The sequence below is a fragment of the Mobula birostris genome, chromosome X, assembly GCF_030028105.1.
Source record: "Mobula birostris isolate sMobBir1 chromosome X, sMobBir1.hap1, whole genome shotgun sequence".
NCBI classification, from domain to species: domain Eukaryota; kingdom Metazoa; phylum Chordata; class Chondrichthyes; order Myliobatiformes; family Myliobatidae; genus Mobula; species Mobula birostris.
The window spans coordinates 28,312,272-28,330,267 of NC_092402.1; positions in this window are offsets into that span (position 1 = coordinate 28,312,272).

A 17,996-nucleotide genomic window follows, 5' to 3' on the forward strand; every position below is an offset into this window, starting at 1 on the left:
CAAAATAGAGAAGTAATGGTAAGTGTATTTCTAGATATTGAAAGAGCATGTGACTCACTACGGAGGGATAGCGGGAATTAGAGCTAGAATATTTAATTGGATCAAAGATTTTCTTAAGGAAAGGACAATTCAAGTAAGAATAGGTGGAACAAGCTCTAAGTCAATTAAAATAGGTAACGGTACCCCTCAAGGAAGTGTCATTAGTCCAGTTCTTTTTAATGTCATGATAAATGATATCTTTGATCAGGTAGGGACAGGATTTGGCATATCATTGTTTGCAGACGATGGTGCAATCTGGAAAAGAGGAAGGAACATCAAGTATATATTAAGTCAGGTACAAAAGGCTTTAAGATCAGTTGAAAACTGGGCTAATAAATGGGGTTTCAGGATTTCTGCTTCTACGTCCAATTATATGATTTTTGGCTTGAGAAGAAAGATTCCTGATTGTAAATTGTGTCTATATGATTCTCCACTGGAAAAAGTCAAGGTATTCAAGTTTTTAGGTGTCTGGTTTGATGAAAGACTTACTTGGAGGGTTCATATAGATAAAACAATTGGAAAGTGTGAGAAAGTTTTAAATGTTATGAGAAGTATTGCTGGATGCGACTGGGGAGCAGGGTGGGAAACTATGTACTTAATATATCTAGCTATGATTAGATCAGTTATAGATTATGGTTGTATTGCTTATTGTTCCGCTGCTACGGCAGTGCTTGGAAAACTAGACACTGCAGTCCAAAGCACTTAGACTCTGTTGTGGAGCTTTTAGAACAACATCAGTCCCTGCATTATGTGTGGAGATGGGAGAAGTGCCTCTGCATTTGAGATGAATTCAGTTGGGCCTGCTGTATTGGGCAAAACTAAATGGATTCAATCACAGCTGTCCACCAAAGTCTCTTTTGCAGGGGAAGTCGGAGCACCAAAGTAAAATTAAAAGATACCCATTTTTAGATTTGGTTAATAACTGGGCTGTGAAATTGAAACTGACTGAGGAAGACATAGTTGACCAAATTTGCTTGCCACCCATCCCTTTTTGGCTCTTTCCAGAACCAGAAGTAGACCTATTCCTCCTTTTTCAGCTTCAAGGAAGCAGTGCAATTTCATCAGCGTTGACCACAAATGAATATTTAAATAATAAATGGGGATCTCATCTGAAGATTTTTACTGATGGCTCAGTGGACCCAGAGAGCAGCAGGGCAGGATTTGGGATGTATATGTCTCATCTTGGAGTTAAGATTGGTCACCGGGTTTCAGATGGTGTTTCTGTCTTTGCAACAGAATTATTAGCAATCCTCTGGACCTTATGGTGGATAGAAGACTCTCGACCACGTAGGGTTATCATCTGTTCGGATTCTGCTGCTGCCTTAGAGTCTATAAAAGGGAGTAAATCAAAAGCTTGTCCTGACATAGTTATTGAGATTCTCTTAGTGCTGTTTACAGTAGGGAAGATGGGTTGTGCAGTTAGATTTTCATGGATACCTGGGCATGCTGGGGTGGAGGGAAATGAAATTGTGGATGGCATTGCAAAGTCTTCCTTACAGAGCAGGCAAGTAGAAATTAGAGTTCCCCTAGGCAGAGCAGAATTGAAAAAAGGTATAGAGAAGAAGTGGCAGGAGGATTGGAAAAATGAATTAAGGGGCAGGCATTATTTTTCTAGTCACCCACTAGTCAAAAAGGTCTCAGACTGTTACCTTTTAAATTGTAGAGATATGGTGAAATTAACAAGACTTGGGTTGGGGCATTGTGGTTTAAACTATTATTTAAAGGTAATAGGAAAACATCCTACTGGATTATGTGACTGTGGTAGTCCAGAGACAGTCCAGCATGTTTTGCTGAGCTGTAATCGATACAAAATTGAAAGAAGCATGTTGTTCAAGAGGCTGTCTGGCTTAAATTTATTTTGGTTTTCTATTCAATCTTTGTTTGGCCATCAAGAGAATCAACATCTGATTGAAGAGTCTGTCATTCAGTTTATACGTGAGACTAGGTTATATTCGAGAATTTGAGTTCCTTGAAGTTATATAATTAATTATACATCCTGTGGAGGGCTGTAATACGCCTAGATGTGTCGAAACAGCCAGAAATAGAAGAAGAAGAAGAGGAAGAAGAGGAAGAAGAAAACACTATGCAAGGGCAGGGCGGGTTGGACAAGGACAGACAAGGGGAGAAATGCAGCAAAAATTAGAAGCTAAAAATGTGAAATGTTAGGAGTGAAATTAGTAGTGAGTATCTTTATCCTACTAACTTCAAACCCCTGGAGGAGAGACAATAGCGATAAAAGATTTATTGAAGCTACAACTAAAACAGGCAGCAGCTGTAACAAGACAATATTGGCAGAGACCAGTATCTAAAATCCCCTACGGTGTAGTTGGGAATTAGTTCTGCAAAATCATAACAAGGTATTTTGTCAAGTTTTGTACAAGTTTGTGAATTGACTTACTATGGATGATCAACTATTTCATCCAACGAACCAAGATGGTGAGCCACCTACCACAGGAACGAAATGTGTAATGATGCAGAGGATTCAATACGGTTGGATGTACAAGTTATTTTCATTCAAAGAATCCAAATTTGATTTTCTGCGAGAACTGATTATTTTTGCACAGATTTTGATAAGTTACTGAATGAGATTTACTTTGTTTAAGAGTTGTGATGTTGGAGAATTGTTGTGAAAGGAGTTAAACTGTGTATATATATATATATTTTTAATTTGAATTTAAACTTGTAGATATACTGCCTGGAACTGAAACTGAAGTTAACTCTAATACATGAGAATAGGAATATATTTAGTTTTCTAACTAACTAGGGATAAGTAAAAGGGAAAGTTTAGTCTGTAAACTTTTAAATAGGGAATAACACTAGAACTAACTGGAGAAATTGGAGTAACAAAGGTTATTCTAATGAATATCACTGATTCTAACTAAAAAGGAACTTGTTGTTCCAAATCTTAGATATCAAGCCACATAAACAGAATGTTTGAATTTTGAATTGTTCTTGCTCATGTAAATATTTTGTACATGTTGTTTTTCTTATAAACAAAACCTTATTTCCAGAAGCGTGGGGTTTCTATTCACTGCCTCTTTCTGATACCTGGATTCTTCTAATGGCCTATTAGCACCTAGTGTAATTCAATTTTCTCTAAATCACTGTATGCCTAGTGTTACACAGGTCTACCAGATTAGAATCTTCTGTTGCTTTCTTGTATTAGTGAGGAAGAATTGGATTACATTGAGCTCCTATTACTATTCAATATATTGGGAAGTTAATTGATTCTAATTTAAATGTAACAAACTCCTGTGAACTATGAGTGGTGGTGGCCAGTGCTATCATGTTTGCTGTTGTGTGCTGGGGCAGCAGGCTGAGGGTAGCAGACACCAACAGAATCAACAAACTCATTCGTAAGGCCAGTGATGTTATGGGGATGGAACTGGACTCTCTCACAGTGGTGTCTGAAAAGAGAATGCTGTCCAAGTTGCATGCCATCTTGGTCAATGTCTCCCATCCACTACATAATGTACTGGGTGGGCACAGGATTACATTCAGCCAGAGACTCATTCCTCCAAGATGCAGCACTGAGCGTCATAGGAAGTCATTCCTGCCTGTGGCCATCAAACTTTACAACTCCTCCCTTGGAGGGTCAGACACCCTGAGCCAATAGGCTGGTCCTGGTCTTATTTCATAATTTACTGGCATAATTTACATATTACTATTTAACTATTTATGGTTCCATTACTATTTATTATTTATGGTGCGACTGTAACGAAAACCAATTTCCCCCGGGATCAATAAAGTATGACTATGACTATGACTGTGAGTGGAGACCGTTGTTCCTGATACCTCATCAATTGTACTGCCTGTTAGTTTATGACTGAATCTTTAACATTCATGAAATTCACTTGCAAAATAATTACCCTTTTGCACTTGTTCTATATTACAACAAAAGCAAAAAACAGTTCATGTTTGTAGAACATTTTTCCTCTCACAGCTCCTACACTCTTGTATCCTTGTTGTTTCTTCAACCTGAGCTTGCAGCTTTTTTTCTGTCACCCCCTTCGATTTATGTTTTGCATTCACATTCTGTCCTGTTGACTCACTAATTATTTTTAAGTTGAATCTCCAAGATTTTTGCCTCATGACAAATCTCATCAATTGTCTCCAAGGTCTTGAGGCAATCTTTATTACCCTCTTGAATCTGCAGTTCTGATCACAAGTCTGTCTTAGAGTATTTCTTCCAGCATAATTGCATGAACTTGCTACCTTATTGATCATACAATTCATCAGCCTCGTGTCTTCTGTCAAAGATTTATTTCACGGCAATACACAGAAACCTTCTTCAATGTTAGCACTATCTTCTATTTTAACTTCTCTACAGTCCCATCTATTCAAAAGAAATAAACTTCTTGCAGTTCCACCAAAGCATTGCTGCCTGTGTCTTTTCCATGTATTGTTCTAGCTTCATCAATGCGGCATAATTCTGCCAAGATAAGTTGAGTATCTTAAACACTAGAGACTTCACATATGATGTCTTGGCCCAGAATGCTGGCTCTTTATTCCTCTCCGTAGATACTGCCTGACCTGCTGAGTTCCTTGAGCTGTTTCTGTGTGTTATTTCAGTATCCTCCACTTCTCCACAAGATTTTGATAGTTATTTTGAGAGTTGGTGTCAGTGGCAGAGGCTTCCCAAAACTATCAAGCACACAGTTACATTTTCAAATAACTAAAACAACACAAAGATCTCCAAGATAGTCACCAAAACTGATGGGTTTGGGATAGTGTACCAGCATGTTTTGAGTGTTGGTTACCAAACTGAAAGCAGAGAGTAGGAATGACTGAGTCACTTGTGGGTAGAAAGGCTGTGAATTGTGGGCTGCCATACAGATTGTTGCTCAGACACAAAACATTCACAATCTATTTCACTGATTCCTACAAGGGCAACTATTGCAGATGATAGAAAGCTGGGTGGTAGTGTGAGTTGTGAAGCTACAGGGGGTAGGGATAGGCTAAGTGAATGTGTGAACTCATAGCCAGTGAAATACAGTAACGATAGAAATGTGAGCTCATCCACTTCTGTAGAAAAATACTAAACTTTTAGATGAATGAACTACGTTTGTATTTCTTAAATGGTGAAGGATAGATGGTGCCAGTGAACAACGCAACCAGCAGTGACATCCTGTTGACAGATCACAAAGCTACTTGTTTTACTACTTTTACTTTTTCTTCTTTCAAATATGTATGCGATTAGAACATATGATTTACATTTTGATGGTGTGTTTTTGGGCTCTGAATGAGTAATCTGACCCTTGGCTGTCTCGGAGGGAGCTCAATGAGATTGGGTGCAGAGTGTACAGCCAGGAAACTTGGATTCCTGGAGATAGGAAGCGAGTCCATGATCGACTCCATTGCTTCTCTCTAATTGAGGAGTCAAGCGAGGTTGAGATCAACAAAGACGAGAGCAGAGGACGAGCATGTATTCAGCACCATCTGCCTGCATTTGACCAGTCTTTCTCTCCCTCTCGCTAGCTGCTTAAACTGAATACTCCTGGACTTTATGTTTGATGTTGATATTCTATGTGTTGTTCATTCACTTTTTGCTGTTTGCACAATTTGTTCTTTTTTTTCGCAATGTTGGGTGCTTGATGTTTTTCTAGGAACAGGTTCCTTCTTTTCAAACCTTTTTATTATTATATTATTCAAAAATAACATGAGTACATTGAAATAAGCAACACTTACAATATCTCAAGGGAAAAAACATTATTTTAAAGATTGAAAAATTTTGGTGATAATTAAAAAAAAACCTACTAAGTAGAAAAGTGGGAAAAAACCCCATTAGGTGTACAACCCCGGAGCCATGTGTCAAACAAAAAGCTTCTAAAGATAAACATCAAATCGCCAGCAAGAAAAAAAAAATTATACCAAAAATTTACAATTAGATCATGGAGGAAATCTGTCAATTAGCTCAAATGATAATGATGAGCAAATGAACCCCATCTTTTCTCAAGATCAAATAAAGGTTCAAAGGTTCAACTTCTAATTTTCTCCAAACTAAGACATAGCATCACTTGAGAGAAGCATTGTGACAAAATGGGAGCTGATGTATCCTTCCACTTCAACAAAATGGCCCTCCTGGCTATCAATGTAACAAATGCAATAACATGTTGGTCAGACACAGAGATACCATGGATATTTTGAGAAATTATTCCAAAAAGCACAGTTAATTTGTTAGGTTGTAAATTAATTTTAAGTGCTTTAGAAATTGTCAAAAAAATTGACTTCCAGAACTGTTCCGGTATAGAACAAGACCAAAACACGTGTGTCAGTGTAGCTTTCTCAGTTTTACATCTATCACAATAACTATCAACATTAGGAAATATTTTAGACAGTCTCTCCTTCATCAAATGGTAATGATGTACAATTTTAAATTGAATCAGTGAATGACTAACACAGATCGAAGAAGAGTTAACCAGCTTCAGAATCCGCGTCCAATCCTCCGTCATAAAAGTCAAATTGAGTTCCTTTTCCCAATTTTGTTTAATTTTAAATAAAGGACGCTTATCCCATTGTAATAATAAATTATAAATTCTTCCAATAGAACCCTTTGTTGAAGGGTTCATACTCATAATAGTATCTAACAGGTCAGCCTCCAATATGTAAGGAAAATTACTTAAATATTTTGGAAGAAATGTTTAATTTGAAGGTGTTGTAAAAAGTGTGAGTATGAAAGAGAATATTTATCAACTAATTGTTCAAAAGTCATCAATCTATCTTCTTTAAATAAATCCAAAAAAGAATTAACACCTTTATTTTTCCAAAGTAAAAAAATTGGATCACTCAAAGAAGGCTTAAAAAAGTAATTTTGATAAATTAAACTACAAAGTTTAGATTTTTTAAGATTAAAAAAAATTGCGGAACTGGAGCCAAATTTGTAAAGAATGCTTAATCACAGGGTATAGGTTTAAATTAGCAACTTTAGCTAATTATATCGGTAAAGCAACTCCCAATAACGAGGTTAAATAAAACTGTTTCACAGCTTTCAATTCCAGGTCTACCCAAATTGGCCGATCATTCTTATCAACCCAATATAACCAAAAGGATGTGTATCGCACGTTAACAGCTCAGTAAAACATTCTTAAATTAGGCAAAGCAAGACCTCCATCCTTTTTCAACTTTTGTAAGTGACACTTACTAATTCTTGGTCTTTTATTATTCCAAATAAAAGATAAAATAATAGAATCAATCCGATCAAAAAAATTCTTAGCCAAAAATAAAGGGATATTCTGAAATAAATATAAAAATTTTGGTAAAACCATCATTTTAACTATATGGATACGACCGACAAGTGAAAATGTAAGTCGACTCCATCTACTAAATAAATAGGAACAGGTTCCATGCTGTTTCTTTGTTTCATAGTTACCTGCGGTAGGACAAATACCAGAATTGTATTTTTTTTGTACATACTTTGATAATAAATGTACTTTGAACTTTGATGTTTACAGGCAACAACATGTCTTTGACTTCCACTGAGAATAATTACACTAAAACTCAAGTATTCTGGCATCCTTGGGATTTTGGAGGTGCTGGACAGGCATGGTTTCCAGACCATTGGATATTACTCCTATAATACTGTAAGGCATTTTATTCTCTATTTTTAGATGTTATAGAGTGGTATTATAAATTTTCCAGTGAGTCCAGCAAGTTTAATGGGAGCACAAGAAATGGGTCCCGGTGATTTTAAAAGGAGGATGAGAACAAGGGCCTTGGTGAGTTCAGACAGAGCACTGAAATGGGGTCCCAGTATGTTAAAAGGGAGCACAGGAAATGAGGCCTCGGTTAGTTTAAGAAGAGTGTGGGAAGCTGAGTCTTTGGGAGTTTAAAGGGAGTGTGTAAACAGCACAGAGTGAGTTGAAATAGGGATGGGGTAAGGGGTTATAGTACAGTAGTAGAGCACTTGACTGCAGAGCAAGAAATGGCACCTTGGTGAGTTTAAAATAAGCCTAAGAAATTGGGCTCTGATGCTTTAAGAAAGTGTGGGGAAAGGGTCCCCAGTGATCTTAAAAAGAATATGGGCGGAGTTTGTCTTGTGTTTTGAAGAACGAGAGGTGATGCCATTGAAATTTAAACAATTCTTTTAGGGCTTGACAGTGTTAAGTGCAGGGATGGTGATAATGTAGGGTAATGTACACAGTTAATTTCTGAAGTAACTTCTAAAAACATGACTGATTCCCAACCACATGAGATTGAGGTAGTGCACTAGTATGAGCTGATAACAGGTCTTTGACTTGAACCTTTAACTCTATTTCATTTTCTATAGATGACCTGCTGAAGTATTTCTAACATTTTTTGTTTTATTTCAGATTTTCAGCACCTGTTTTTTCTTTTTGTGATATTAACCCTGACTGGGGTATCTAGAACCAGAGTATCATGACTTCAAAATAAGGCATTGGCTTTTCAGCACTGAGAAGAGATGAACTTTCATCAAATAGTGATGGGAATTTCTGTGCAAGAGGGCTGTGGAGGCTCAGTTGCTTAATATATTGCAGATTGGGTTTTTTTAGATTTTAAGGGAAACAAGAATGGTGTTAGGATTATGGTTAGTGTTGGTTGGGGAAAGTGATGATGAGATAAAGTTTATTTTATTGGAATTAGGTTCTGAATGGCCTTATTTCCTTGTCTTACTAGGAGCGTAAGTGCATCAGGTTTTGATAGCAATGAGAAGAGACATGGGAAGCACCGATCCTTGGAGCCAATATTGACTTCTGACTGCATTGTCTTGTGGCATCAGGTCAAGTGTGGGAAAGGAAACTCTCTCCTGCATAAAATCTGTTCTGCCTTGTTTGATAATTAGGTGATTCACTCAGAACATGACTGGAAAACACAAGGGACCGCAGATGCCGGAATCTGAAGCAACACACGGGTTAAACAGCATCAGTGGGAGGAAAAAATAGCCGAAACTCAGAAACAGATTAATAGATCTCTCATAGTGACCTATCATTACATCTTCAATCACAATGAGTAGTATTATGATAATAGTAATTGGGATAAGTACAACAGAGATTTGACAGGTCAAAACAAGGATTCATAAGCCACTGTTGTCCATCAACAGCAGTGAAAATATACAACTTCACAACGTGTAACTCTTTGGTTCAATATTTCCTGAACTTACGTTTACTAATATACTAGAGAACCAATCCTGGTTGAGCATTATTCAAACTCAGTGAGTCAGGCAGCATCAATCAAGGGAAATGAACAGTCGATCTTTCATCTCGCCTCGACCTGAAATGTAAACTGTCCGCTTCCCTCTACAGATGCTGCTTTTGACCTGCTGAGTTCCTCCAGTTGTTTCTTTGTTTTTGCTCCAGATTTCAGCATTTCTATTCCCTGGCGTCTCAAAGAGTAAATTCCAGAGATAATAATGTACTTGAAATACAATATTTTATTGTGTGTGCCATCAAGGAGCCATGATAAAATTTGAGGGCATCAAAGGATAAATACTGCATTGACTGAAGCACCCGGGGTAACACTGGAGAGTCCCTATGGCCCCTATGGACTTTTCTCCTTTGCCCTTTGCCTGTCACCTCTGAAGTTCCACTTTATCCCCCATGAACCCCTCCCAGATCAGGGAATGTACCCATGAGGCTAAATGCTGGCAGATTTAAGAACTTGCACATATCAATAGAAATTGCTATACTGAAAAGGAAGAGCACAGTGCTATGAAAGTTCAGCAGTGCTCTTCTGTGAGCCTCACTATTGAATATTTTGATATTTATGGGATTTTCACAAAAACACTGGGCTGATCGCACAATTTTAATGCCAGTGCCCAGGTCTTAGATGTTTATAGATCTAAAATTATCCCTCACGTCTATGTCTCTGAGCTGAATAGTGACGCAGTAAAACTCTGCCAATTGTTCAGAAATCCTGATGGTTTGGCTTTTGACTTAATGGATGGTGATTCTTGACTTCTCATCACCACCCTGGGGATCTGGTTCTCATGATCCCTATAAATTCACTGGAACACTACTTCTCACACTCTCCTGAAATTTACCATGATTTCATTTCTACACTCTTTTAAGACTCCAACTGTCCACTTTAGCGTGCTCCATTCCAGTTTACTGGAGTATTCATTGAATAACATCTCATAGACTGGAAAGTTTGTCAGTCCAAAGTCCTGAATATTTAGATTGATACTCCCATCTTCTTGCAACTGTAATGCACCAAGAGATGCAGGTCTCCTTTAAGTTGCTCTATTGCTTATGGTCACACATAACAACTAAACAACAAAGATACTGTTGCTGCACACATGGATCATTTAAAAGAGGCAGCAGACCAAATATAATGTGCTGTTTGTTATTGCATGAACAGAAACTAAATCTGATCACCACACCTAATCTTAAGGATCATTCAATGATTTTAAGCACTATCAACCGATTCTAGTTTTAAACCCAAATTCTCATCTTTCAAATTTTAACAGGAGACATACAGTAGATTCATTTTGCAAAGAAGCAAGTGCACTTCAGGCACTTAATTGCAATAATCCTCTTTTATTCTCCTCATGTTCCTAAAAATTCCTTCAATATTCTACCACATACTGTACCTACAAACTGGGGAGAGTCAGTGATGGTTAAATAACTTCCTGATTGACACATCTTTGGGATGTAAGAGGAAACCCTAGCAACGAAAGAAATTCGAATGGCTAGAGGGAGAACATGTAAACTGCACTTCAAATAAGACCATGAGACATAGGAACAGACTTAGGCCATTCAGCCCATCAAGTTTATTTCACTATTTGATCTTAGCTGATCCATCTCCCTCTCCTGCAGCCTTTCACACCTTTGACAGATCAAGATTCTATCAACCTCTGCCTTAAATACACCCAGTGACCTGACCTCCACACCCGTTTGTTGCAACAAATACCACAGATTCACCACCCTCTGGCTAAAAGAATTCCTCCTCATCGCCATTCTAAATAGATGTCCCTCTTTTTCTAAGATTGTGCCCTCTAGTCCAAGACTCCCCCACTATAAGAAACATTCTCCTCACATCAACTGTCTAGGCCTTTCAATGTTCAATGGGTTTCAATGAGATTCCCCCCTCATTTTTCTAAATTTCAGCAAGTACAGATCCAGAACCATCAAACACTTTCATTCCCTGAATCATTTTCGTGAATCTCCTTTGAACCCTCTCCAATGTCGCCACATCCTTCCTTAGATAAGGAGCCCAAAACTGCTCATAATACTCCAGGTGAGACCTCACCTGTGCCTTATACAGCCTCAGCATGACATCCTTGCTTTTATATTTTAGTCCTCTTGAAATGAATGCTAATATTGCTTTTTCCCTTCCTCACCACTGACTCAACCTGCAAGTTAACCTTTGGAAAATCCTGCATGAGGACTCCCAAGACCCTTTGCATCTCAGTTTTTTGAAATGTCTCCTGTTTGGAAAATAGTCTATGCAAATAATAGATGAAAAATGAAACACGAGAATTATTCAGCAGTTCAGGCAGTTCAGGTTATTGACTTTGTTTTCAACTGTTCATTGATCTGAATGTTAACTTTGCTTCTCTGTCAGCATGTGCTGATTGGCTTGCTGTGTATTTCTAGTGCTTTTTAAAATGTTATTCCATATTTGAGGCCTGCAGTACTTTTACTTCAAATCAAGGAAGTTTATTCCATAGCCGCTCTAACAAAGAAGGTACTGCAGCAGTAGAACGTAGCATATTGGCTTACTGTTCCAGTGATAGTTGCCAGAATGAACCAAGTAGATAATTCTCAGGGTACTCACTGAGAGAAATCAGACTTGTTCAGGTTGAAGATTGGAATTCAGAGAGGATGGTAAGAAAAGGCCTGTGTTTGAAAAGACAGAGCATTAATTGTGGTTGCCTGAGAGGAAGAAGAGGAGAGAGAAGATGAAAGCACTTGGGAGAATGGAATGCCATGTTCAGGTTTGGAGTGACTGCTATATAGGGTCTCGGCCCAAAATATCGACTGTACTTTTTTCCATAGATGCTGCCTGACTTGCTGAGTTCCTCCAGCATTTTGTGTGTGTTGATTACTAAAATTATAGAAGTTAAGAAGATGATTTATAAATATATGGCAGATTTAGACAATGCGAGTAAGGTAAAGAGAACAAGGATGTCTTATTCAGGGTGAGAATATAAGGAGAGAAAATAATTATTGTTTAAATTGAGTATATGACAGAGCATTATACACCAAGTCCAATGATTTCACCAAGTTAAACATTGAATCAATTTACACTGATGTTGAACCAAAGGGCATTTTACATGATATATTATTTTATAAATATCCTGGAATTATTCAGCTCTCAAACATTCATGAAGTCAATACAATGAAATTGTATGATGAAATGAATTAAACGTCTTTAATATTTGTCATGAACCAAAAGCAGTTTTATGGATGAGGACGTGCATTATTGATTGTGATGTCATAAATATCATTACAATTGCATTCAAGTGTGAAACTTGGAAGAAGAAAAGAGATAGTAATCATCAAGGCAGAAGTTATTATTCAATTTCTAGCTTTCAGAAGTGAATAAAAGAAACAGCCATGACAATTGAATGTTTTATATTTTTGAATGATATAAAAATCATGGTTGTATTTTTAATGTGGGACAAATAACAAGTAGACTCCCATGACTGGGAAACAAATGAAAAGATGTGGTCAATCTCAACATAATATATAGCTAGGAAGTGTCGGCCAGTCTAATTACTCACTGCAAATGAACTGCCAGCACAAAGGAAGACAGAAATCCATATAACCAATGAAGGCTGAGAACAGCATATATTTTCACTTGTTTTGGAACTTGGGAGCTTAGAAATAAAGATTATATTTCACAAATGTTTATGTACATCTCATTGTATAACAGGACAAAAGTACTGTTGGGATAAAGGAGCATAAAATCTCAAAATTTTTTTTAACATGGGTTGTGTTTCTCTTTTCCATAAAGAACAGAACTAACCTTGATGTACCTCATGATCAGAGTATTTACTAAAATGCCACATACACAGTTTACTGATTCAAAGTTAAGCTCCAATGTAGGCAGCATTGAGAGAAAACCAGTTAAAGTAATGGAAAAAGGGACTTGTGTTCACTAGATATATTTCAAAAAGATAAGTCTATCTTGGGATCCAATATCAGTTATGGAAAAGTAGATGTGTCCAAAGTCTAAATCTGTCCAAATGAAACACATCTATATTATTTCAAACCAGTCCAAACACATTAATATCACACTTCTTCAAAAGCTTTGAGAGGATGATTTTCAAAGGATTCTCCATGCAAAAAGAAGTTTCTAAGATAGTCTAATACAGAAACACAGGTTTACACTGTGGTTGATATAACAGGGAGCCACTTCTGTCTCGTAAGACTCGTATCCCATTTGCCCTGGACTCTCCGATGTGGTATCATAGGCCAGCTGAATTGGATGTCCTCAGCTTCCTTCCTTGGGAGTACTAATTTTTCAGTTCTACAAACTAACTGCTTAAACTGTAGTTGTTTACTTGCATTGTCTGATAACCTTCTACAAGAGCCCATCTTGCAATTAATACAACCAAGCTGAAAGTGTCTAGTAGTTGTCACGTGATCAACGTTGGTTAGAGCACCCAGACAATTCAGATTCAGATTAATTTATCAAATTAATATTGAAATATACCATAAAATAACCAACACACCACAGGATGTGCTGAGGGCAGCCTGCAAGTGTTGACACACATTCTGGCAACAACATCGCATACTCACAATGTTTAACTCAAAAACACCCTAACACGCAACACAGAACAACATAATCAGCAACAACAGCAGAAGAAAACAAGACAACAAGAGGAAAACAAGCCCCTTTCCCACCCCCTCACACACCCAGGCTCCAATCACAGGACCAGCCGCCTCTAGGCCTCCAGTCCCTGGAGCTGGACTCTCAAACTTGCAGATATTGGGCCTCGAACCTCTGGTCTCTGGCCTTGACTTGATGACTTTAGATTTTGACCTTACAGACTTTCTACCTCAGGACTCACTGAGTTCCAGACTTTGACCTTTGGCTTCACCCTCCGGACTTCACTGAGCCCTGGGTATCAAATCCAGAACTTGGCACCCTCTGTAAGAAAGTTTGCATGTTCTTCCCGTGTGCACATTGGTTTCCTTCGGCTGCTCCGGTTTCCTCCCACAGTCCAAAGATATGCTGGTTAGTAGCTTAATTAGTCATTGTAACTTGTCCAGTGATTAGGCTGGGGTTAAAATGGTGAGTTGCTGGGCTGGAAGGGCCCGGACTGTGCTGTATCTCCAAATAAATAAAAGGTCACAGGTCACAGGTCACAGAATCCAGTACTCGCTGATCATGGGTTCGATCTTTGGGCCTTGACCAATCTGAACTCTGGGCCTTGACCGACAACTGTAGAGCACCTTGGATTCACATAAATCTCTGATCTCAGTGGCCAGAGAGGTGTGGATGGGGGGGTGGGGGTCACCAGCTCTCATAACTCCTGCCTGTATGGACGTCTGACTAGAAATTTGGTGACCTGGGGAATCATTGTTCTCCTCAGTGCCTGTCGACCCATGCCGACCTGACCTCTCGATCACTGACCTTCAATCAAGGAGCGTTCTAACCTGGAATCTGAACACAGGCTCCTGCCCCTGACTCTTCATTCTTCCTCATCCCTGGCCCTAAACCTTAACCTGACCCCTAACACCCTGCCCTGTCCCCAAACATCACTACGAACCTAAAAAAACAGCAAAGTCTGAGCCACGATATCAACTTAATTTGTTCCTGATGTCCACATAGCAAAATTAGGTCACAACAAAAGAATATGAAAGAAAAATACTGTTTGCTGGCAGGCAGAAATACAGTACGCTGTCCCAACAAAAAGTGAAACATGATAGTTTTGGTCAGCACACATCTTGTCAGACCTCTTTTTGAGTGAAGAGAATTTCAATGATGTATGAAGGATATATAATGCTATTTGTGGATTAGTACCATTGGTTGGTAAATTCTTTTTTTAAAATTTTTTTAAAATTTTATTTTTATTTGGGTAAGGTATTCACAAGTAATATACAAACTTTGTTTTTACATGTATAACCTTTTCCATTTTGTATATGAGTAAATCTGTATTAATTTGTACATTCACAAGTGCACATTGAGATAATATAGAAAATAATTAGGCATTCAAATAGATGTTTATATGAAATTGTAATTCCACTCTATTAAACTAAATAATGATAATAGTTGTTATAAAAATATTAATAATAGTGGTTGAATACTAATTTCCATGTATCTCTTCTGGTCCATTTCTTCCTGGTCCAAAATTTTCCCAGATCTTTTCTTTACCTGTGTTAATTCCACATTTTCCAAAAAAAAGAATAGTAAACATTCGAGCCAAGGGTGTTTACATTAACACTATTACTATGTTGGTGAGACAAACAGTATAAACCATTAGGAGAGTCATCTAAAGTCTGCTCGGTCTGAGGTTATAAATTCAATCCATTTATTCCAAGTTTGATAGAATTTTTCCTTTTGAGTTCTCAGAGAGTAGGTCATCTTTTCCATTTTAAATATTTCCAAAATGATTTCATGCCAATCTTCTAATGTGGGTGATGTTGGATTTAACCACTTTCTGGTGATTGATTTCTTACTTGCCGCTAAAAAGGCCTGAAACAGCTTTATATCTTTCTTCTCTTCCAAAAACAATACATGCCCCAAGTAGAGAGTCTCAAACTTCAGAGGTATCTGAGTCTTAAATATATTAATTGATGTTCTGTGAATACCTTCCCAATATAAACTTAATTTAGGGCAATCCCAAAAAATATGGAAATGATTTGCCTCCTTGGAGCCACACCTTCTCCAACACGCCACTTTTGTGTCTTTCTATTTTTCCTGGTATGGGGTCTTGAAGTATCTTATAATATTTTTCCAACAATGTTCTCTCCAAATCAAAGAGTTAGTCAAAGACCACTGGAAGCTGCATATTTTCCCCCAAGCCTCCTCTGAAAGTACCAACCCTGCTTCTTTCTCCCACTTCTCTTGAATATACAATGTGTTTTCATTTTTGGCATGAGAGAGGGCATTATATAATCAAGAAACTGATTTACTTGGTATTGAACTGTAAGCCGAATTCAGAATGCTGAAAAATTCTAATTCTACTATCGATAAGTCTGTATATCTACAACTCTGGTTAATACGATGTCGTACTTGAAGGTACCTAAGAAAATCATTGTGTTCTAGGCCATGTTTGTACTGCGGGGATTGAAAACTTTGTAATACTCTTTTATGTGTGAGTGAAAAGTAGGTTGTAAGACCCTTTTCTATCCATAGTTCAAATCTTTTATCTCCTCTGCTGGGAAGAAATTCGGTATCATAAGCACACCATCTGAAAAGTTTTAACATGTTATTGATTCCACATGATTAGCCACCTTCTGCCATACCTTTAATGAGAGATTTATCCAGCTGTTTTTAATCTTTTCCAATTGGACCATCAATCCTTTGTCCGCTATTGAGGCATGTAGAGGAAAACTGTCAATCAATCCAAATTTTATTTCCTTCCATCTAGCCTTGTATTCCCTATGGCACCAATATAAGAGGGGTTATCTGTGAAGCATAAAAATAATTTCTCAAACAAGGAAGTGCCATACCTCCTCCTTCCTTTCCTAATTGTAAGGTGTTAAATCGGATCCTAGGTTTCCTTCCTTGCCAGATAAAGTGGGAAATTCAATTGTCCCATTCCCTGAATTGATTATCATCCACCTCCACAGGTAAAGTCTGGAAAAGGAAAAGTAACCGAGGGAGAATATTCATTTTTATGGTATTTATCCTTGAAATTAAACTTAAAAAGGGGATACGATTCCATCTATGTATATCTGCTTTTATCTCTGAAATTAATGGTCCATAATTTACCTGTGAGAATGTTGGAAGATCTTTTGGCAGGGTTATTCCTAAATATTTTAATGATTTAGCTTCCCACTTAAGATTATATGTATCCTGCAGTTTTTTGGATGCTGTATAATTTAAGGGCAAAACCAACATTTTCTTTACATTAATTTTATAACCTGATATTTTCCCGAACTCATCCAACAGTGTAAACAATCCTATAAATGATTTCTCTGATTCACTCAAATAGACTAAAACGTCATCTGTGAATGGCACAACCTTCTGTTCAATCCCTGCCACCTTGATACCTTTTACAATTTCGCTCTGTCTTATTAGTTGGGCAAGAAGTTCAATGTATAGTGCAAAAAGGAGAGGAGAAATTAGGCATCCCTGTCTAGTTCCTCTCTCTAAAATAAAAGAGTCAGGGAGGGCCCCATTTATCTTAATTCAAGCTGTAGGGCTGTCATATAAAGTCTGGATTACTTTAATAAACTTTTCTTGAAAGCTGAATCTTCCTAACACTCTGTATAGGAATACCCAACTAACTGAATCAAAAGCTTTCTCAGCGTCTAAGCCCACTACCATTGTCTCTGTCCCGTTCTTAATAACCTGTTCTAGTATGTGTAAAGTTCTCTTTCTGTTGTCCTGAGTTTGTCTTTGCTGAAGGAATCCAGTCTGGTCTAAGTGGATGAGGCCAGGTAGAAGTTTTTCCAGTCTACAAGCTAATATAGATGTAAATAATTTGTAGTCCAAATTAAGAACACTGATTGGCTGGTAATTACCACATTCTAGTTTATCTTTAACCTCTTTAGGAATAACTGAGATAATCGCCTCTCTCCAGGAAGGTGGAAATTCTCCTCTCTGTAAGATGTTAAGTAATAATGGCACTAATTGTGACTTCAGAGATTTGCACCACTCTGAGGTAAACCCATCAGAGCCTGGAGACTTTCCAGTCTTTAATCTAGAGATGGCAGCGTTCAGTTCTTTGGCAGTTACTGGTTCTAATAGGCATTCATTTTGTAAATCTGTGAGCTTGGGTAGATCTAAAGAATTCAGGGAAGTGTCTATATATGGTTCATTGGAGGCCCGGGGTTGAGAGTACAGCTCTCGATAATATGTTTCAAAACTCCCTTGAAATT